Source organism: Maniola jurtina, chromosome Z (genome assembly GCF_905333055.1).
Source record: "Maniola jurtina chromosome Z, ilManJurt1.1, whole genome shotgun sequence".
In the NCBI taxonomy this organism is placed as follows: Eukaryota; Metazoa; Arthropoda; class Insecta; order Lepidoptera; family Nymphalidae; genus Maniola; species Maniola jurtina.
In genome coordinates this window covers 1,701,167-1,725,532 of record NC_060058.1, presented here as the reverse complement: position 1 = coordinate 1,725,532, position 24,366 = coordinate 1,701,167, and the positions used below count along the sequence as shown (strand labels likewise).

Sequence of the window (24,366 nt, the reverse complement as noted above, 5' to 3'; positions counted from 1 at the left end):
GAAAATGAACTTACTGTAAATCCAAAGAAAACAGAGATGATTCTGTTCACAAACAAAAGGAAAATAGAGCTAACCAAACCACCAACTTTGTTCAACACAAGCCTTAGACTATCCACTGAGGTAAAGTACCTTGGTGTGACTCTTGACAGCAAGCTCAGCTGGAAAAGGCATACAGAAGATAAAATTAATAAATCGCTTACGATACTAAACCAATGCAAACGCATGCTGGGGAAAAATGGGGGCTCAAACCAAAGATAATGAAATGGTTATACCTAACGGTAGTAAGAAGCTCATTAACATATGCTGCCTTGATATGGTGGCCGAGAACTCTTCTTACGACCGCCCAGCATGAATTACAGAAATTCCAACGACAAGCATGCCTCGCCATTACAGGCTGCATGAGTACCACACCTACAACAGCACTTGAAATTATACTGGGGATCCCGCCCCTGTATTTACAAGTCAGAGAAGAAGCAACGCTCGCAGCCTTGAGACTGAAAACCTCAGGTCTATGGAAAGAACAGAACACAAGGCACACTAAAATTCTAGTGCAAAGCATAACAAAAGAACCACGCCTGGAGTGGAAATGCGATAGAACCAGGAAAAAATACATACTGGACAAACCATATAGAATAAATCCAGAGATAAACATAGATCCGAAGCCAACACAAGATGCAATAGAAGTGTACACCGACGGATCCAAAACAAAAACTGGCACAGGAGCAGGGGCCTACTGCCAAGAACTAAACATGAGAATAAGTCACGCACTCGGTAAGGACAACTCTGTCTTCCAAGCAGAGTGTGTAGGCATTACAACTGCAGCCATAGCAATGGCAAACCGACAGGTAACAAATTTTAAGATAAACATTAACTCGGATAGCCAAGCTGTTCTTAAAGCCTTGGCTAGATTTTCGACAACCTCTGAACTCATACAAGACTGCCACAAGGCTCTGGAAACACTCGCCATGTCGAATGACATCACCCTACGGTGGGTCAAAGGACATGATGGGGACCAGGGAAACGAGGCAGCGGACGCATTAGCACGCAAGGCTACGACGCTGAAGGTGACAGGGCCAGAGCCTATGGTACCCATACCCTTCAGTGAGTATAAAACTTGGTTACACGAACTAACACTTAAAGAGCATTCTCATCTATGGGCAAACGCAACTGACTGCAGGCAAGCCAAAGAGGCTTTCCCTAACATAGATATACGACAAACTAACAAACTACTCCGCCTGGACAAAGGTAAACTTAGGAAGGTGGTGGGACTCATAACAGGGCATAGCCCACTAAACAAACACCTTTTCGTTATAGGTGTTACCGACAGTCCTCTGTGCAGGGCCTGCATGGAGGTCGATGAAACACCGACGCACGTGCTCCTGGAGTGTGCAAGCGTGGCAGAACATCGAGAACGCCATCTGGGATCCCCAACCTCACTTCATGAAGCCCTCGGCAACCTGGGCGGTCTACTTGGCTTCTGGAGCGAGCTTGGATGGCTGGAGTGAAGACTTCGGCGGGGAGGGGCAACGCACGCACAACAGACGGAAACGTTTAAGTGCGGAAACCAGCCCAGAGAGAAGAAGAAGAAGAAGAAGATGACAGTTGACACAAAGAGTTAAAATGGCGAGCGAGTTCTCATTTTGCACGTACTATTTATCTAGTTTTAGCATTTGTCCATCCAGTAAATGCCAATAAAATGGCTGGACTAAAGAAATTTTAAGTACTTACTAGTACCTAGGAATTATTATTTAGTACATCCATGGGCTGGAGACAAAAGAACAGATATATGAAACTTAAATGAAATGAAAACATAGTACTAGATTTATTAGTTTAGTTTAAAGATTGTGTACAACAGAATCAGCCACAAAGGCTCGGAGACATTTAAACTGTTTTAAAAGTTACCTACAATTTATTATTACAATTAATTTATATAGTATTTATGAAGAAAATTGTATTTATTCTATTTCTAAAGGCTCATTGCCACGTCTACTAAGGCCGTGTCTCCATTAGGCGAACAGTGAGCGACTAAATTTATGCTTCCACTTTGGCTACCTAATTTTTTAAATGAAGTATCCATACAGCATTATAATCAACATAATATATACCTAATCGTTTACTTTCCTTCCCAAAGTTCACCAGATCAGCCCTAACTGTCCACTCAGTTAGCGACCGATACGCCACTCAAAGTCAGACAGAGGATAGTCAGCCGCTCACTGTTCGTCTAATGGGGACACGGCCTTACGTGTGTGTCAATTGTATTATTCCGAACAATCGATTCACAATCGAACGAGCAAACCGAGCAAACTATTCCATTTTAGTGAGCAGTAAACGATTATAAAATTGACAATAGGTGACTTTATAATCCACAAATCGTGTAATAATAAGGGTAGGTTAGGCGTGACGGACACAAGGCCTGTTGGGTAGGGTGCACTGGGGTGAACTAAACTATAGAAACATTCTACCTCTAGAATATTTTATTATACTTATAACAAAATTGTAACTGACGGTTTTCCTGCATTACCCACATTAAAAATGCGAAAGTGTGTTTGTGTGTAGGTTTGTTCTCCAATCATGGCGCAACGGAGCAACAAATCAAAATGAGACATGAGTAACTTGTATTCGCAACCAAGCGGACTCTGTAGGTGTACATTTTGTTGGTAGCGCGACCAGCGTCCAGCATGCTAATTCGCTAACTCAGTGTTCAATGATATGAGCTCATTTGACATTCGTCAGTTCTACATTGCTGTTTCACTGAGTGATATTAGCCCCGCGTCATACTCCGATTGCCATCTCAACCTTTCGCGACTATAGAAAATTACCTATTAGTCTGTGGTAGAACCTGCGTGCCCGGCTGCCGACGCAACTACCGTGCATAAAAACTGAATAGAATTGAAGTTAAAAAAACAGGCCAAGCGCAAGTAAGACTCTCGCACCGAGGGTTCCGTACTCGGGTATTTTTTTCGACATTTTGCACGATAAATCAAAAACTGTGTTTGTGGTTATTGAAGTCGGATTATTTTTTGTTTTTTTTTTTTTCACAATTTTTAGTGGCCCCACTATACTAAAATGTGCTATGCCTAGTTAAAAACCTACTGTTTACTAAGCTATTACACTGATCGCGAGCAATTTACTCTTATCCATTGAGGAGTTTTGTTCTCCATCTCCGAAGATATTCATCAGATCTTCATCAAAATATGGGACCACCTGCACAGTATACCCTTTCTAACAAAAATTTTTTTTCCAAATCGGTCCAAGGTTCTTTGAGTAATCGGGGAACATACATTTTAAAAAAAAGATTCCGACGAATTGAGAACCTCCCCCTTTTTTGAAGTCGGTTAGAAACAATTTTATGCAAAGGCAGTCTTATTGCTCAACGCAAACTAGGTAGGCATGATGGACACTTGGCCTGTTGGATACTGGTTACACTGAGGTAAACAACGCCAAGGTGGCGGCCGGCGCTCGAGCCCTGGCATTGTCACGGACTTAGGTTCGCAAATCCGATTTATATTTGAATATAATTGACTCTGGGCCTCATATCAGCTACGAAGAGCTTGTAGCTCATTGTATTCATCTGATCTCAATGGCATTTTTATCGGCTGAACATGATAAATGTATTTTAGAGATTATGCGTTTGGGCGCGCGCGCGCGCCTTCAATACGGTTTTCAAAGTATTCTGTGTCGTGCAACGTATTCTGACTTACCATAATAATTGTGAGTTATAGTGTGTGTGTACTTAGTTGATGGTTTTAGCGAGGTTTTAGTTTGAAGAAAATGGACCGCTTTAGTCGTAGCAGTGCAACTTCAGAACATTAAAAAATCGCAAATTAAAAATCGCTTGTGGTGCCATCTATATGAGAGCACGGGTTAACAAATGGATATATCACACTAATATTATAAAGGCGAAAGTTTGTATGTGTGTGTGTGTGTGTGTATGTTTGTTACTCCTTCACGCAAAAGCTACTGGACGGATTTGGCTGAAATTCGGAATGGAGATAGATAATATCCTGGATTAGCACATAGGCTACTTTTTATCCCGGAAAACCAAAGAGTTCCCACGGGATTTCGAAAAACCTAAATCCACGCGGACGAAGTCGCGGGCGTCAGCTAGTAATTTATATTTTTAAACATGTTTTGAAAAACGTTAATGGAATTAATAATGTTTGTTTAAAACATATTCAAACATCTTTAAACAATATAATATATGCTAGTACAGTACATTGAAAAGCATTTAAATTTTCGCGCTTTCGCACGCCTTGCGCGCTATTAGTGCCCTCTAGACGAGAGCACACGCGTAACTTGGAAAAATAAATCTGGAATCGCACATCTATATCTAGTAATACAGTAGATAATCTATGGCTTTAGTACTTTAGTAATACAAACATACAAATACTTACCTAGGATTACTCTTTAACTATATGTATTAGTACCTACTAAGGTAGGTACCTACCTAAGAATCACACTAATATTATAAAGGCGAAAGTTTGTATGTGTGTGTGTGTGTGTGTGTGTGTGTGTGTGTATGTTTGTTACTCCTTCACGCAAAAACTACTGGACGGATTGGGCTGAAATTCGGAATGGAGATAGATAATATCCTGGATTAGCACATAGGCTACTTTTTATCCCGGAAAACCAAAGAGTTCCCACGGGATTTCGAAAAACCTAAATCCACGCGGACGAAGTCGCGGGCGTCAGCTAGTCATATTCTATGAATCTCTCAATGTTAGTAAAGCGCTATTGTATCCTTTTTAGGGTTCCGTATCTCAAAAACGGAACCCTTAGGATCACTTTGTTGTCTGTCTGTCAGTCTGTCGTGTCTGTCAAGAAAACCTATAGGGTACTTCCCGTTGAACTAGATTCCTAGAATCTGGAAATTTTGCAGGTAGGTAGGTCTTATAGCATAAGTAAAGGAATAAATCCGATAACCGTGAATTTGTGGATACATCACAAAAAAAAATGTGTTTCAATTTTAAAAGTAAGACAACTATTATACCAAGTGGGGTATCATATGAAAGGGCTTTACCTGTATATTCTAAAACAGATTTTTGTTTATTTTTATGTGATTTGAATTAACACACATCTACACAGCCCCGCGCTAACCCTGTGCGGGACAGGGTGACGTGCAGATGTGATGGGCTTCCTCCCGCCTCATACCCTGATTGCCATCTCGACCTGTCGCGTACTAAAGATACCTAAGTATGTTGATTTTCGAAATATCACTTTCACATACTCCAAAGCAGATAACTCAAGGTGATAGCCCTACCGATGACGGATGGTCGCTGTGACCCCCGTCACCGAGAAAAAGTCAAGAGCGACGCGTGAATGGTGTGAAACTCTCTCCATTATCCTGCGGCGCCCCCCGTCGCGTCCCTCCACTCGTCTTTGTGCTTAACCTTATCCCCCCGCGTCCCTACCCGCGTTCCTCCGCTCGTCTTTGTGCTTCACCTTATCCCCCCGCGTCCCTACCCGCGTTCCTCCGCTCGTCTTTGTGCTTCACCTTATCCCCCCGCGTCCCTACCCCCACCGTCACCCCCGACGACCCAATCCGACCCCGACATCGCTGACACACACGTAATTTATTTCCGATCGTTCTTTGTTGCCCAGTTGGTTTTAAACTTTGAGATTGAAAAAAAAATCGGTGAAAGCGAGTCGGACTCGCATGAGAAGGGTTCCGTACCATCATACAAAGATATCTAACATTTTTTTAATTTTCATGGGACCGTTTTGAACTTTTTATCAGGTATTGATAATGAAGTAGGAGGTACCTAGCACCACATGTTTTTTTCAATTTTGAAAATTTCAACTCTGTACTTACCTATAATTACAGTTTACGAGATACAGCTAGACGGGCAAACGGACGAACGGAGACTTAGTAAGTAATAGGACCCCGTTCGCGCCCTTCGGGTTCGGAACCCTAAAAATGGTATTCGCGCTAAACCCTCAAAAAGTGGGCCGAAACGCGCGCGATCCCTGAATATAAAACGGGCTGCAGATGCCACTGACAGACAGACGGACGAGCGCACAGCGGAGGCGGGGTCCGTTAGCTCTCTCTTCGGGTACGGACCTTTAAAAATATAATGGCGTTGCGAAAACAAACAGTTTTTTGATTTATAAATATTTTGCGGTCTAAATCGCACGCGGGTCCTTTCGCCTTGATTATAAAGCGGTCTGAAGATGCCAATTTCCAGCCAGCTGACAGACAGACGAACAAATGGATGATGGAGGCTTAGAAATAGGGTCTCGTTAGCATCATTCCGGTACGGAACCCTAAAAATGAAGCGGTGTTCGTGCGAAAACAAACACTCAGAAAGTATCTTTGGCGTACCTTCTAGGTATTATAATATATTCTGTGCTTTGGCTCAAGTTTTTGGATTTATAAATATTTTGCGGCCCGAATCGCGCGCGGGCCCTTCCGCCCTGAATATAAAACGGTCTGAAGATGCCAATTTCCGAGATTGACTACTGTTATGGAAATCCGCGGAGGAAACTGCACCTCGTTTGCGTGCTATTGTTTGCTTTGGAAAAAACAAGTAAAAAACGCCAAGGAATTTCTGGCACAAATACCTATAAACTAATAAAAAAAACAAAAGGTTACAGTAACTAGAAAAGAGCTGATAACTTTCAAACGGCTGAACCGATTTTCTTGGATTATAGCTAAGAACACTCTCGATCGAGTCACCTTTCAAACAAAAAAAAAACCGGCCAAAAGCGAGTCAGACTCGCGCACTGAGGGTTCCGTATTTTTCTCGGGTATTTTTTCCAACATTTTGCACGATAAATCGATAACTATTATACACAAAAATAAATAAAAATCTGTTTTAGAATGTATACGTAAAGCCGTTTCATAATATGATACCCCACTTGGTATAGTTATCTTACTTTGAAAATTTAAACACATTTTAGTTTCTTTTTAATGATGTATCTAACCATAAATTCGCGGTTTTCAGATTTATTCCTTTACTTGTGCTATAAGACCTACCTACCTGCCAAATTTCATGATTCTAGTAGTAGGTAGAAGGGGACGTACCCTATAGGTTTCCTGACAGACACGACGGACAGACAGACAGACAGACAACAAAGTGATCCTATAAGGGTTCCGTTTTTCCTTTTGGATACGGAACCCTACAAAAAACTAATATAAATCGGTTCATTAGTTTAGGAGCTACGATGCCACAGACATATACACAGATACACACGTCAAACTTATTACACCCCTCTTTTTGGGTCGGGGGTTAACAGGGCTCTCTCCGTCACTTACTCCATACAATCGTAGTTACAATTTCATTTGAATAGGTACTAAGCAACCAAAGTCCATGAAATTTTGCAGACATATTCTAGAAACTAATATCTGTGCCTGTGGTGTTTTAGATTTTTTTTAAAATATGTAAGTAGTCTTAAAATTACAGGGGCTCAATGATTTGCATGTGAATTTTTAAGACCGCGTAACTTTGAAAACGAATATTTTAACAGAATCTGGAAAAGCACAGGCATAGATATTAGTTTCTAGAATATGTCTGCGAAATTTCATGGACTTTGGTTGCTTAATATTCAAATGAAATTGGAACTACGTTTGTATGGAGCAAGTGACGGAGAGACCCCGCTTAAAAAAATAATTTGACAAAGCGTGTTAAGTCATAGCATCGCTCGCCAGAAGTCATCAATATTAAACGTGTTTGTTTTAATATTTAACACCTCTATCTACCATCTATAAAAAGCCTGTTGAACTTTTGTTGTGACAAATTCATACCTCCATAATATCCATACTAATATTAGGTATAAATGCGAAAGTGTGAATGTGTGTCTGTTATCTTTTCTCGATCGCGACCCACCCGTTTGGATGATTTTAACGAAATTTGGTACAGCTACTTTTTATCCATTGAATTATTAAAGGTAGATACTTAGATACTATACCCTACTACGTACTACTGTCACGGAAAATCTAAGAGTTCCGTCGGGATTTTTAAAAACCTACTTAAATCCACACAGACAGGCATATTGTAAATTGTACATTTGAAAAGAGCAACCGCCGAGTTTCTTGCTGGTTCTTCTCGGTAGGAACAGCATTCCGAACCAGTGGTGGATTATTTTGACGATTCAAAAGCACTTGTAAATGTTTAATTTAATAAAAATAATTTGAATTTGAGATGAAATCGCAGGCAGCATAATGTCTAGGACATGCTTACCTACCTAGTTAAGTACTTAACGCGAAAGTTTGTATGTATGGATGGATGTATGGATGTTGGTTACTCTTTTACGCAAAAACTAAGTAGGTACAGGTAAGTACCTACTTAACTACTGGACTATATTGGTGGAATGGAAATAGATTATACCCTGGATTAACACATAAGTACATACCTACCTACTTTTTATACCTACCGGAAAATCAATGAGTTCCGACGGGATTTTTAAAAACCTAATCCACGGGAACGAAGTCGCGGGCATCAGGCAATGTTTAATAAATAAGTACCTACCTACCTACTTGGTGGGCATTAATCTTCAACAAGCGCTTAATCATAGTGGACAAAAATTAACATGAGTTTAATATTTAATGCTGATTGATTGTATGAATAATTAATTAATTTCGAATGTATACACAACACAACATGTAGGTATGTTTTGTTACCTACAATTCGTTCAGAGTTATTTTAACTGTGGCCATAATTTTGGTAAAACTTTTTGTTGCCACATTTTATTGATAAGTAAGACTTACTTACCTATGTTTTGAAGCAGTCTCCATCCAAGATAGATAAAAGTCGAAAAAGTGCAAAATACAGCGTTTTGCGGACAATAGGTACCTACCTACCCTATTGAAATATGTATTATTGTACACTATTATAAATAGGGTTCCGTACCTACTTAGCTAGCCAAAGGGACCCTATTACTATACCTAAATAGTGCCCCCGCTGTTCGTCCGTCCATCCGACTGTCTGTGGGCTGAATCTAGTGAACCGTAATAGGTAAAGAGATGGGATTTTCACAGAATGTGTACAGGTAGGTAGGTGCAACAACAAATAATAAAAATCTCAAGATAACTGCCATGAAAATTTTAAAAATAGTAGGTTAACGTGGTTAAAGTCGAAAACTAAAACCTGACTGCGATCGTCTTAAGTAGGTAGGTAGGTAAATGCTGAAAATAGGTAAGTTGGTAAGGTATTATACTTAGTAAAATTGTTTTTCTGACGTGTGGTATATTTTAATGTTATAGTAGGTAGTTACTAGTTAGATACATTTAAATTTATGAACTCAGAATTTTTTCCTCTTTCATTTGACATCCCACTCGATAGGTAGGTAGGTACAATAGCAAAAAAAATTTTTGAAGACCCCTACTTTTTTACATGTAACATCCGTTAGGTCAATTTTTTTCGTATAAAGTGTAGCCTATGTCACCCGGACTTTTACGACGAATCGATTGACACCTCATTCATCAAAATCGGCCTAGTAGTTTAAGCGCTACGGTGGAACACAAAGAATCTGGATGCAAACATACCCACATACTTAGGTACATACCTACATACCCACATACCCTTCCTTTTGGCTTTGCCGCAGTCGGGTAAAAAGTCTTGGTAACGATGGTAGGTATACGGAACCTTTCGTGTACGAGTTTAACTCAAAAAAAAAATCCGACGAATTGAAGACCTCCTCCTTTTTCAAGTCGGTTAAAAAGTAGAGCACAGCACTTCATAGCCGCTACTTGACGTCATGCTCTACATTTAGTAACCACATTTCTATACAAACCACAGCCTGTATGAAAACATAAGTTGAACAAGCAAATCTTACTGAAATACTGCCTTCTTGTCCAAAGTGATTTCCTACCCTAGCACATTCAAGACAACATTTCAAAAAGATCTACTATACGAATTGCTTGAGTATTACCGGCTGCGGTAGTGATATACTATTTTGAATTAAAGACACTTAAAGATAGAGTTCACTTTTGGGTGTGTGCTGGTTAAAGAGGGTACCCGGGCGCCGACAGCGGGCGGGGCTGGGCGGGGCTAGTGACGTCATCATGTATGTTTGTGTGTGCATGTTGTTTGCTATACGCCGTACGTCACACGTCAATGTAAGCGGAACATTGAGCTTACGTCTGCACTGAATTCCATACATTGTTTGTATAAAACACTTTAGAGAGAGAGAGCCCGCGAGGCCCAGACCTTCGTTATTTTATAAAAGCTGAAATTTTATGGTCCCCAACATAGGGAAGAACGATCAGGGACTATGAAGTTTGGATCAAGTTTGGGAGGTAAAAAGGTGTAAAAAATCCAAACTTTTCCATGATCTTTTATTCATACTATTTCAGGAACTTTCCCACAAGTCCCAACAACAACAGTAGGTACCTACATAGTTCAGCTCAGAGACCTACTTATGCGTGAACGCAAGCAACTATACTTAGTTGCAGTAGGTCTGGGTACTCACTTAGTAGTTAGTTAACGAACAGACAGATAAATATTAATTTTGTAGCGGACACACATGCATAACATAATATGTGTGCATTGCATGCAGTGCATTTCGCCGATCTGTATAAAATGCATTGCATGACGACACCCAGTAGGTAAGTAGGTAGTAAGTACGTGGTGAGTAGTTATAGTTTTAATAGTTCAGTGTAAAACATTTTGGTAAAAGAATAAACATGTAAAGTTGCAATAAAAGTTTTAATGCAATATACCTATAAGTACCTAGTGAAAATATATCCAGTGAAAATAAAGCTTGGGAAGGTAGAGACTGGAAAAATTTCATGCCTACATTGATTTCGAAAATTGACCTAGGTATATACCAACTCAAAGAAAAAAAAAATAGATATGTAGAGTAGGTATACCTATACTATTAAGATAGGTAACATTTTTACTTAATAAACACAATCGTTTGAAAAATATAAACATAAACAGTCAGTATTCGAACTGTCAAACCCAATTATAATATCGAGTTTGATTTCCACAGAATACCCTACAAATAATAAAATTACATTTGCCTTTGAGCATCCTTTGTGAAAACCGCGCGGCCGAGCGGGTGTATAACCTGGCCATTCTATAAAAATCTCATCTCGATTTGACACGGACTTTAATGTTAGAAGCATTAGTATGGAATAGCTACGAGTAGGTATATCAGAATAGCTGCGGAGTTAGTGGGTTTTTAAGGAAGTGTAAGTTATGTATTCAAGGCAAGAGTAAATAGGCTATTTATTATACTTAGGTACTAAATAAGCGTGCCCCAACTTAGACCTCATCATTGCTTTCTATAAAGCATGATTGTCGTCATGCCTAACATGCAATTCAAAAAAAGGTGTAAGTACTTCCTTTGGTTACATATTATGTAGATGCGAATATGTCTTCATTGGATGTCTAATAATTCAAGGAAGAGTATAAAGTACCAGAGCACGTGGTAGTGGTTTTAAAAGCCTATGTCCAGCAGTAGACGCAAACAGTCTGATGGATTTCATTGGATTGGAATGCGTCAGTAAGGTATCAAGTCTGTCGTCAAATATTCCCACCACCTCTCAGATCATAATATCCATAGACTATAAAAATATATAATGGTACGAGGCGCCGGCCGGCGTTGTAAAAACGTAATGTTATCGAATAAGACCAAAAATTAATTAGCCGAGACTTTATAGAGATTCAGATAATAGGTTAACTATTACATCATCGGCACTTATAGACGTAAAATATTGATCATTTCCACGAAAATTCTTACTAAGTAACTACGTTCTCATGGAGGACCAATAGGTCTTTTAATTATTTATAGAGCAATAAAACAGCGATTTTGATGAATCGTATACCTATAGGTACCTACCTAACATGAAAACTGATGAGGCATGCACTTAGTTAGCTACCAAATACTTTAAAACTAGTTTATTTATCTCGTGCATAAAGTATAAACAAATAGGTACAATGAGTGATTAGTAGCAGTTAGTTAGTTAGCAAATAGTAAGTGCCATAGATTCTTTCGATTTTTCGGCGTTTGAAGCCGCCTACGGCTTCAAACGGTCGCTGGCCAACCAGCATTCACACGGTCCTTCGAGTTCACAAAAGTTTTTTTTGAGTTTATGTCCGCGATCAGCAGGTTGCAGGGTTGTCACAATGGAGTTTTAAACTTTCAAGTCCTCATAACATTTCCCACGGGTAAGAGGCTCATACATTTTTTGGTGCATCTACATCGGACCTAACCGCACAGTCCCCGCGCTAACCCGGTGCAGGAAAGCGCGGGTGAGGAACGGGTGTGCGGGGTGTCCCTCCGCCTCATACCCCGATTGCCATTTTGACCTGTCGCGTACCCTAACACCTAAAAAACCTAGGTACTAACAGGGTGAGTCAAATTCAAATTCAAATTCAAATTATTTTTATTCAATTAAACTTTTACAAGTGCTTTTGAATCGTCAAAATAATCTACCACTGGTTCGGAATGCTGTTCCTACCGAGAAGAACCAGCAAGAAACTCGGCGGTTGCTCTTTTCAAATGTACAATTTACAATAATATGCCATACTGTATACAAGCAATTGCAGCGCCGTGTATTGCTGGAGCGAATCAAATCCAAGCTTTTTTGTCATTTACATAATCTTCGATTGTATAATAAGCTTTTTTCAGGAGCATACTTTTAATAGATAATAGTTACCTAAAAAACTTGTAAAAAGCTATATTTTTTTCGAGACCCCTTAGACTCGAAGCCAATAAGGCCAGTGAGGCATGCAAGTCTTCACATAAACTACGATAGACAAGCATAGATATCGACTACTATCGACATAGAACTCGGCGGCTCATCTGACGGCTCCGAACGGTATAAAGGTACGTCCATACTACACGGGGTGAAAATGTGGCAGCGATCAGTGACGCAGTTCACGATAGTTATGAAACCTGCAGCAAAACGTCGAGGCTTCACCTACTCTGGACGGCGGCGTCAAAATGTAGACTATGAAACCACTGTGCATGTGGGCCATCTAGGCAGCGTGACAAAGTTTTTAAATACTTATTATATTTTTAAATCTTTAATTTCACGTCACCTTAAGTGCTTAATCCCCTAAAATTCGCTTTATCAAACTGAGAGCTCACTGGTACAAAGAGAGTAATTTTTTATCTATTTTGAATAAATGATTTGACTTTGACTTTGACTTCACTCACGAAAACTTACCAAATATAACTCAAAAAATATTTACTGCACGTAACGGCATTTAGCCGTCAAACTTTGATGTTAGCTGACTAGTTGATTCTCAGAATCTCACCCCGTGTTTCTATAAAATAGACTCCTCAACCGGCCTCATAAGGTATAAGGTATTAAGCAATAAACAGCCAATAAACACGATCTGTCGGGTCAGGCCGCCGCTAATTACAAACAATTAGGCGCCATGTTGCGCCCCCCGGCGCGCCGCGGCGTTATTACCCTATTTATTGCATATTGGAAACAAAAAGAACGGCCGAGAGAGCTATTATTGTTTTTTGACTGGGAAAGTGGATTTACTCAGTTTTTTGTCTATGGAAAGTTGGGAACTTAGCCAGACAAAAAGTCACACCAAAAACATTCTTAATATAAAGTCTGACCAGAGAAATAAAATTCCTCGGCCATATATACCTACCTTGCAATATAAAAAACTTGCATTGGATGCACCACTAGTACTTATAATATGGTCTATGGTCACTAAGTATATGATCTTGTATAAATTAGTTCAACGCGTTCCGCAATCTCGCTATATTGCGGAAAACGCGTGAAACTAATGTAATACAAGACCATATTCTTAGTGACCATAGACCAAGCGTTTACTAGTGGCGTCCCCAGAGCAAGATTTTTTATATTTCTGGATAAGGCGTCGTCCTAATGCAACGCAATTACGCGAACGTCGCGCGAGGTAAGTAACGATGCGACTGACTTCGTCTGTGTTGGTGTTTGCTGGTGCGCGTGCTCTGCCTTTTCGGAGTGTTTTTTTTTATTTATTAAAAGTGGCTGGGTTTTGTGTTTTACTTGTGTTTTTGGTGATGGAACTGACTGGGAAGCGCTCTAAAGGGGTGCCACGCGTGTGTCGGCGAGCGCCGGCACTGACGAATACAAATACAAATACAAAAATATTTATTTCGGTAAAAAACAAGTTTACATATAACATAGAAATTGGGACCGTCCCAGTAAGTGACTAGTATTAAACTAGTAGGTACTTGTTTAATACTACCGCTCTTCCATAACATATTCTGTTATAATTGAAATAAATAAGTAGTTTCTAAAAGTAATTTAAGCAAATAATTATTAAATAAATGAGAGTAAAAAATAAGCAATATTAGGTAATTTTAGAGTTACAGTTATATAAAATTAAATAGTAAAACTACTGCTAAATACAAGATGCGTGTGCGTGCGTGTGTATGTGTGTGTGTGTGTATGTGTGTGTGTGTGTGTGTGTGTGTGTGCGTGCGTGCGTGTGTGTGTGTGTGTGTGTGTGTGTGTGTGTGTGTGTGCATGACCGTGTGTGTGTGTGCATGACCGTGTGCACGAAGTCCATACTTATATAGTTTCCCTAACTTGTAAATAATTACAAACTTGACATTGGCTAATCTTTGTAAAGCCAGACGAGAGAGAAAAAAAAACAGAAAAAAAACGTTGCGACAGTCATCGCGCGAATGCCAATTGGAACACCTATTCGAGATCAGTATGTTTGATCGCGCGTTCGTACAAATAAAATTCGCGCGAACTTGCGATGGTTGCATTTGCGTTGTAGGTAATATGACGACGCTTAATAGCTAGTAGGTACCTATTATGTGCACACAAACCACTTTGAAATTAGATAAAGAATAAGGAATAAAATGTATGGCAGCGTAAGGAAAACGTGTCGCATGTTTTTTCACTCTTTTTGTTTTCTTTCGACCTACTTACTATATCTAGATAGTTTAGAGAGCCGTGTGCTCGAAGGTATTTTCCATTGGCAACATTTCAGGTAGGAGGGCGATTCTAAGATCGATGATAGGTACCTACCATCCGACTATTTTTTTTACTTTGAGAAATAGGTACACCTAATTATAATGTGTGGTGTGTTATTTTCATGCATAATAATTTTTGATTTATCGTGCAAAATTTCGGAAAAATACGACTGAAGTACGGAACCCTCGGTGCGCCAGTCTAACTCGTACTTGGCCTGTTTTTTACAAGTATAATTCGTGAGAGTATTCATAGATCGGACATATTTCTTTGCTCTATATAAAAGCTTAGCAATAAACTATCGCTCTCAACTGGCAGTAAAACTTCAATGCAACGATTTGGTGTTCAATAAAATGTTAATCAAACGAACCGTTATAGTCGCACTAGCCGATGCCCGCGACTTCGTTCCCTTGGATATAGGTTTTTAAAAATCCCGTGGGAATTCATTCATTTTCCGGGATGAAAGTAACCTATGTGTTAATCCAGAGTACAATCTGTCTCCATTCCTTTCAACCAAATCCGTCCAAGTAATTTTTGGGTGAAAAAGTAACAAACATCCATACATACATACATACATACATACAAACTTTCGCATTTGTAATATTAGTAGGATAGAGATTTGAACAGTCGCTGAACCTAAAGTCGTAAAACGATCAGCCGATAATATTAACTTTTGTAAGCAACACTTCGCTTGCAAGGTTATTGGTCTCATCATTCGTCACTCATTGACTGCTGCAGGATGCCTGTAGGCCTTTTTAGGGTTCCGCGTGGTCCATCTATCTGTCTGCCAGCTCGGGCTTTTATCTCATTAACCATTACGCATTTCAAAATTGCTGCCATGCAAATTAAAATAAAATAAAAACTAGGTACATCGTATTTTATCTTATACGATGGTATGGAACTCTTCGTGTGTAACCCGACTCGTACCTACTTGACCGCCCCAGTGCTTCCACTGCTTTTAGCGAGCAATAAAGAATACAGACCTATACACTACATAATATAATAATAGTAGTTGTGATAAGTATCATAATTAATTGAAGACTTTGTATGAAGACGTGTCAATGTATCATATTTAAAGTAACAAAATACTTACATTTCGCGCGCTACTGCATGTTAGCTACGTATTGATCTAGTTAGGTAATATAAATTAAAAATAAAGTCTTTTTTTCGTCAAAAATACTATAGGTACAATTTTCGGCAAATTACAAATAACTTAGCGACAGATTACAGATTGATTGATTACTCATTATATCGGCCTAAAATTGGCCCAATAGGCCGGCCGGACCGATATTTTCCATCGTTACCTATAATCTCGAAATAAATACCAATAGGTACGTTGATACTCTATTGAATAGAGTCTTAATATCGCCAAATTGTTACGAATAATTCAAATAGGTACAATGTAAAAATGCAAACATTTTAATTGTCTGACATCAAAATTTATATCTTTTTGAAGCGTTAACGGGCGATGCGTTCATAAATTATCTTAGGACTGACGGCAATATCGGTTTGTTTAAATTATAGTTATCAATAAACTACTAATATTTTAATTTAATTCCTAACCCGCTTAGTTTAGGATTAGAATTTTTGAATTGACTTACATCTTTTATTGGGGTTTGAATTTTTTGCAGCTATTTTATTATCATTCTTTTCGTACATAAATTATAGTAAACAATGAAGCTAATAGAAATTTCTTCCAGATCCAAGCAGAAATATACCTACTTACCTACCTACATACTGTGAAAATTTCGACTCTGCCCATTAGTACGGTTCACATACAATCCGCTGACAGACGGACGGACGAACAGAGGCTTAATAATAGGGTTCCGTTGGCACTTTTCGGGTACGAAACCTAAGAATGTTCGCCTATCCGTGAATATTAAAACGATCATCAATTCATCGACCACCGTGTCGGGATTCCCTTGTCCCTGTCAGCGGGGGTTTGGTCGGGCTAACAAACAATTGTAGGTATGTTTGTGTAGACAATGGGAGGCTTTACGCGCAAATAGGTGCTGCGGAGCGGGCAGGTGGGGCGGGCACGAGCGGCGCCCCGCGGCGTGTGACACCGACGCTGCTAGTGTTGGCTGGTATGGCTGTTGTCGATATCGATAAGAAAGAAAGAAAGAAAATACGTTAATTTTTTAAATCTGTGCTCTACTATACCGCTACCATACATTATAAATGCGAATGTGTTTGTTTGTTTGTTTATCTTTCAATCACGCCGCAATGGTGCGACAGATCGACGTGATTTTTACATGAATGTAGTTACAGACCTGGAAAGAGACATAGGCTTTTTTTATCCCGGAAAATCAAAGAGTTCCCTCAGAATTTAATATAAATACATCGCAAACGAATTCATGAACATGAAATGATTATTTATAAACACGTTTTGGTACATAAAGTTTAATAATAAAAATAAAATGAAACTAAATATTATACTGTCTTATGAATAGTGATAATTCTTACAAAACTTAGTTGTACTGTCTTTATTATAAATAACTGCGCAACGCAAGGAAGTGTTATGATTTCAAGAAAACATTTTTAGTAGGTAATAAATAGGTATATAAGTACATTATAAATATGAAACACATGAGTTTAAATGTCTTGTTTAGATAATACTTTTTGGTATGTGTGCTGTCGAGTTTTTCGTATTTTTTAATTGTTTTTTATTTACTTAAATTTTAAGTCTTGTATTTAAAATTATAATTTTTCATTTGGTAGAGATGGTTGACTGTAGCGCAATACAGACATGAGTAGCAGCTTCTGCTGTCGAAGTCCAAGAGACACTGTACTAGTGAAGTACCTAAATAGGTACGGATTGGTTTTTATTTTAAATAATATTTCATCGATTAAATCATCAGCACATCACTGATTATCTCATCGCTACAAGCTATTCACACCTGCCGGCACATCTTTTTTTTTCATAACCTTTAATAATAATCGGATAAAATTAGCAAGAAATCTATCCAATAATACGAGATAAATCGAATTCAATGCAACACTAAATTTTACCATATCAAACTTTATGAGTGTGATTTTAACTTTTGTTTCATTTTGGTAGAATAAGTATGTAAGTAGGTATCTATTTTTGTTGATAACTTAGATGATGGCCGCAAATTCGTCTGCATGGATTTAGTTTTTAAACACCCTGTGGGAACTCTATGATTTTCCGAGATAAAAAGTAGCCTTGTCCTTCCCTGGGATGGCCTGTATCAAATTTCGTAAAAAAAACAGATAGGAAAGTATGCACATACAAACAGACACACTTTCGCATCATATTAATAGCGAAAGTTTGTGTGTATTATGTGTGATTGTGTTTTCGTATGTATGTGTGTATGTGTGTGTATGTTGGTAACTCCTTCACTCAAAAACTACTGGACGGATTTGGCTGAAAAGAATGGATTGTACCCTGGATTAACACATAGGCTACTTTTATTCCGGAAAATTAAAAAGCTCCTAAACTTATATCCTCGCGAACGAAGTCGCGGGCATCAGCTAGTTAATAATAATAAGTATGGAGTATGAATAATACAGTCATAATATACCTATGACCTTCGTATGGAATGGTGTGGAACGAATATGTTTTTCTACGTGTTCAGAGATCTGTATTTCCTTTGTTTTCCGTTTGATAAAGTACCTACATACTTACTACGTGTAAATAAAAACTTTTTACATTAGTTGGACTTATTTGACGTCATTCCGTCGAAATTGGTGACTGGTTTTTCGGCTTATAATTGACAGAATAAGTTGAAATTTTGCAGACTCGTGCTTTGACATCGTGTGGAACCCTGCATGTTTGAGAGTTCCCCATAATTTTCTCAAAGGTGTGTGAAGTCTGCTACAATTGATCAGTGTGGCGGGCTATGGCCTTAACAATTCTCATTCTGAGAAGGTAAGTAACTTGTGCTCAGTAGTGGGCTGGCGGTGGGTTGATCATGATGATGATATTTTTTTTTTCTATAAGTAGGTAAATTTTATAAAATATCATTATATAGAGCCTCGATAGCTCAACGGTTGAGGAGCGGACTGAATTCCGAAAGGTCGGCGGTTCAAACCCCACCCGTTGCACTATTGTCGTACCCACTCCTGGCACAAGCTTTATGCTTAATTGGAGGGGAAAGGGGAGTATTAGTTATGATTAGCATGGCTAATATTCTTTTAAAAAAAATCTTTATTTGATATGATATGTAGGTAAGTAGGTACATAATTATGTAGACATTTACAAGGTAAATCGTAACAGTTTTTATATATTTCTTTGTTTATTAAATGATAGTAAGTAAATGTTATAAAAAATGTTGTTATAATGTGTCTAGAGATGCATCTACTCATATTAGTCATAAACTCCCATTCGACGAGTATGCGGTTGATAGTTATAAAAAATCTATTGCCCAAGATTTGCTGCCATGGAACTGTAACATAATAGGAGCCACTCAAATATAAAACCTTCAACCCGACTTTGACTGCGACGAGAACATATCAGCTGTCCGCAACAAATAAAATTTAATTGTATTTTTAACCCCCGACCCAAAAAGAGGGGTATTATAAGTTTGACGTGTGTATCTGTGTATCTGTCTGTGGCATCGTAGCTCCTAAACTAATGAACCGATTTTAATTTAGTTTTTTTTGTTTGAAAGGTGGCTTGATCGAGAGTGTTCTTAGCTATAATCTACGAAAATTGGTTCAGCCGTTTGAAAGTTATCAGCTCTTTTCTAGTTACTGTAACCTTCACTTGTCGGGGGTGTCATAAATTTTTAATTTACACTCGTATACAGAAACGATTAATAGGCATAAGTTTAAGTATTAGTTTGTTGTGGGCTCTACTCAGACCTGTAACCCTTGTAGCTTTAGTTCTAAGTTTACGTACTTAATTAATTCACTACTGTAATATAATTTATTATTTGGTTGTCTACAAAAATATTTGAATACCTATTACTTAGTGAAGCAGCAATGTAGAGCCAGCGAATGTTAAATGATCTCGGTGGCTATAATTCAGTGTTGATCACCGAGTTAGCGAATCGCCACCTGCCTGGGATTGTTGGTAGTTATATCATGTCGGTACATACTTCTTTACGTGCAACAAACGTGGAACTATTAGACTTAAAACATACATAAATGTAACATGCCAACCGACGCGACGCGTGCTTCTCTATGCTGAGAAACATGCTACATACACCCGAAACCACATCGCGTGGGCTCTGGTGGTAAGATGTATGTTCCCGGCCTAACAGGAGCCGGTCAATAAAACCTTGGAACATCTGTCCGCGAGAAATGCAAATAATTGGGGCTCAGAGCCGGCCGCTCGGGCTCTGCCCGCGATAACTTTAATTAGTTTAGAATTTTGTTTGAAACCCCCATGAATATTAAAAGCCGACCGTTTAATTTACTACTTTCCCGCTCGGAGCAATTAAATGCCCGAAAAACAGAACCAAACAGAACTAGCATTTATTAATATTGGGAAGCAACCGAGGCAACTGGCGCCTTGGGCTGTTTGGAAAGAAACAATATGTTAAGCGGGTGTCTACGTCTCACATGATGGGTTCCGTTGTTTCCTTGTGAGAATGTAAAATCATATTTACTAATATTACAAATGTTTTACTTTATAATAGATCGACGATATGAAGAGGCTGGCAGGAAGTGGCTGGATGAGGAAGGCTGAGTACCGGGTGTGGTGGCGCTCTTTAAGGAAGGCCTATGTCCTACAATGGACGTCCACAGGCTGATGATTATGATGATGATAATCATGGTGATGGGTGTGTGTGTGTGTAATTTTGTATGTGTGTATGTTTGTTACACTCTTTCAGGATTAAGCCAAGATTTCCCTCACTCTAGTTGACTCTTCCCATTGTCTATATAATATAGACATACCGTCGAAAAACCGAGAGTTCTCTCACTCAAGTTTACTTTGGTATGGCGACGCATGGCGCCTAGTCATAATAAGATGCGGAACTCCAAAAAGTTGGAATTTATTCGTCAATATTCGTTTGTCGGACATTATCGTAAAAGTATTTAATAGTTGCAAGACGCGCCGCTCCTATTAGCGCGTGAGTTATATGACAGACTACGAGGGCGCGCCCCGCCGACGATGCGCTCTCACTTGTGCCTTAATGGATCCGTTTGGGATCTTTACTAATTCTACGTCTATGACTATTTTATATTCGCTCTACGATAAGTACCTATATTACAAAAAAAACCGACCATTTTTGAGCTATGCCATGTACCTAATTAAAATGAAAAGCTAAATTATAGGATGGGAAGGACGATCACGGTATTTATTTCACAATAATATCAATTTTTCATAAAAGATGCGCTTTCGCTTGAGACTAAGTATTTTATATTCGCTCCACGAGTAGGTATATCACAAAAAATCGATCATTTTTAACCCCCGACCCAAAAAGAGGGGAGTTATAAGTTTGACGTGTGTATCTGTGTATCTGTGTGTATGTGTATCTGTGTATCTGTGTATCTGTGTATCTGTCTGTGGCATCGTAGCGCCTAAACGAATGAACCGATTTTAATTTAGTTTTTTTTGTTTGAAAGGTGGCTTGATCGAGAGTGTTCTTTAGCTATAATCTAAAAAAATTGGTTCAGCCGTTTAAGAGTTATCAGCTCTTTTCTAGTTTTCTTGTAGAAAAGAAGGTTAGATAACTGTTAGGTTCATAATATTATGTCAATAGACAAATGTCAAGCTGTCAAGATGGACGTTGGCTAAATACATAATTATTTATTTGAAAATGATGTTTTGGAAAACTCAAATACTTTGGATCGTCGGGGGTGTTATAAATTTTTAATTTACACTTGTTAAACTATGCCATGTGATTAAAATGGAAGGCTTAATTATTATGACATTAACTTATGCCCGCGACTTAATTCGCGTCGAAATTGAAATTGAAATGTGCTTTATTGTACACCATCATAAAAAAATTAAGAAGAGGCCTGATCACTTTGAAGAGATCTCTGCTTAAAACGAGGCTATAAAAAAATTCCCTCGGAACTCTATGATTTTCCGGGATAAAAAGTAGCCTGTGTCACTCTCAAGGTCTTTAACTACATGCAAAAAAACACGTCGATCCGTTGCTCCATTTAAACGTAATTGAAGGACAAACCAGCAAACTATATGCTCCACCAGTAGGTAAATAAATTATGTCGTTTTTAAGTTTTTAACCCCCGACCCAAAAAGAGGGGTGTTATAAGTTTGACGTGTGTATCTGTGTTTCTGTGTATCTGTGTATCTGTCTGTGGTATTGTAGCTCCTAAACTAATGAACCGATTTTAATTTAATTTTTTTTGTTTGAAAGGTGGCTTGATCGAGAGTGTTCTTAGCTATAATCCGAGAAAATCGGTTCAGCCGTTTGAAAGTTATCAGCTCTTTTCTAGTTATTACTGTAACCTTCACTTGTCGGGGGTGTTATAAATTTTTAATTTACACTTGTTTAAGTTATGTCAAGTAATTAAAATGGAAAGCTTAATTTTATAGGATGAGATTGGCGATCAAGTGTTATATCGTTATATAATGCCAATATCGATTCTTCATAAATTAGATTTCAACGACAATGCAGCCGCTATACGTTAAATAAAAACAAAATCTCTAAAGTAAAATTAAATCTTGGTTTCAGGTAGTGGTTGGACCATAGACTAAAGTTAAACCATAATTGCCGACGTGGAAAAAATAGAAAGAAAGTAGAAAATAAAAGAAAGGAGTTGTAAATCATTGATTTCAGTCAATTAGTGCAAGTTATTAGTAGATACCCACATAAGTACATCATTTGTATACGTTGACTTTTGCAAGGTGCTAACACGGTAAAAGGCTGATTTCGGAAAGAAATTATTTTTAACCCCCGACCCAAAAAGAGGGGTGTTATAAGTTTGACGTGTGTATCTGTGTGTCTGTGTATCTGTGTATCTGTCTGTGGCATCGTAGCGCCTAAACGAATGAACCGATTTTAATTTAGTTTTTTTTGTTTGAAAGGTGGCTTGATCGAGAGTGTTCTTAGCTATAATCCAAAAAAATTGGTTCAGCCATTTAAAAGTTATCAGCTCTTTTCTAGTTTTCTTGTAGAAAAGAAGTTTAACTAACCGAGTCGAGTAAAAGAAGTCTAACTAACTAACTAACCGAACTAATGAACCTAAGTTCATAATATTATGTCAATTGACAAATGTCAAGCTGTCAAGATGGCCGTTGCCTAGATACATAATTATTTATTTGAAAATGATGTTTTGGAAAACTCAGATACTTTGGATAGCTATAATCCTTGAAAATCAGTTCAACCGGTTCAGCCGTTTGAAAGTTATCAACTCTTTTCTAGTTACGGTAACCTTCACGTGTCGGGGGTGTTATAAATTTTTAATTTGCACTTGTTTTAGTTTATTACACTAGAAGATGCCCGCGGCTTCGCCCGCCTGGATTTCGGTTTTTTAAATCCCGCAAGAACTCTTTAATTTTTCCGGGATAAAAAGTAGCCTATGTCCTTCCCAGGGATGTAGCCCATGTCTGTACCAAATTTCATCAAAATCGGTTCAGCGGTTGGGCCGTGAAAACGTAGCAGATAGACAGACAGACAGACAGACAGACACACTTTCGCATTTATAATATTAGTATGGATTAGGTACCTAATATTACATTTCATAAGGGTCGAAAAATGCAATGCTTCTTTTGAGTAAAGAACTTACGCTGGAATTCATAGTTAAGATAGAGGCACACAGAGTTTAGGGGACTATTCAGATGACATGTATATTGTATAGGTATCATATTCAACTTTAATGCATTGCATACAGACATTGGTTGGATATGACACAACATGTTCGCTGAATGGTCCTCTAAAGAAGCCCCTATCTTGACTATGAATACCAGAGTTAATCTAAATAAGCCAAGTTGCTTACAAGAATCTAGGTTGTTCAAGTAGGTAATCGAAAAATCGTGTGAAACGCAAACGAACGTCACTGGTCTTCTGACATTTATATTACAACCGCTCTTATCTCCAAATTGGCATTTGAACTTGGAGCTATCAATCAAATTACAACCTAATAAAGTATGTGATAGAGTTTATATTAATAAAACCAGTAATTGTATACACAGGTTGTATTCTAGGCTCACTTGTGTCAATTGTTTCAGTGATTGAAATATTAACTTAACGTAACATGCGGTATAACTCTTCAAGGAATAACAAACTTTGTTCAAACACCATACGGCATGCATTTGTTTTTATGTTGTCTAAGGTTTTGAGGCGTAGGTTTTGTATGGCGATCAAATATTGTTGGTTTGAATTCGCTTGTACTTAGTTGTAAGTCAACATAGGCGGCTCACTTTTGTTCGCGGCGGATGGATGAATGGGTATAAAACCTATTAAAATTTGTGAATAGTTCGTCTCATCTTCTTCGATTTTCTAACGATGTGCCCCACCCATTGCCACTTCAGCTTCGGAATCCCTTTACCAATGTTTGTGGGTCAAAATGATTCTTCTACATTAATTATCTCCTTATTTATTTAA

The 24,366-nt window shown here is 38.4% G+C and overlaps 1 protein-coding gene across 2 annotated transcripts in view; it reads right to left on the bottom strand.

Moving 5' to 3' along the window:
* LOC123880008 (LIM/homeobox protein Awh) overlaps positions 1-24,366 on the bottom strand; it is a 90,172-nt gene that overhangs the window by 48,832 nt on the left and 16,974 nt on the right. The gene's annotated exons all lie outside the window — the stretch shown is intronic.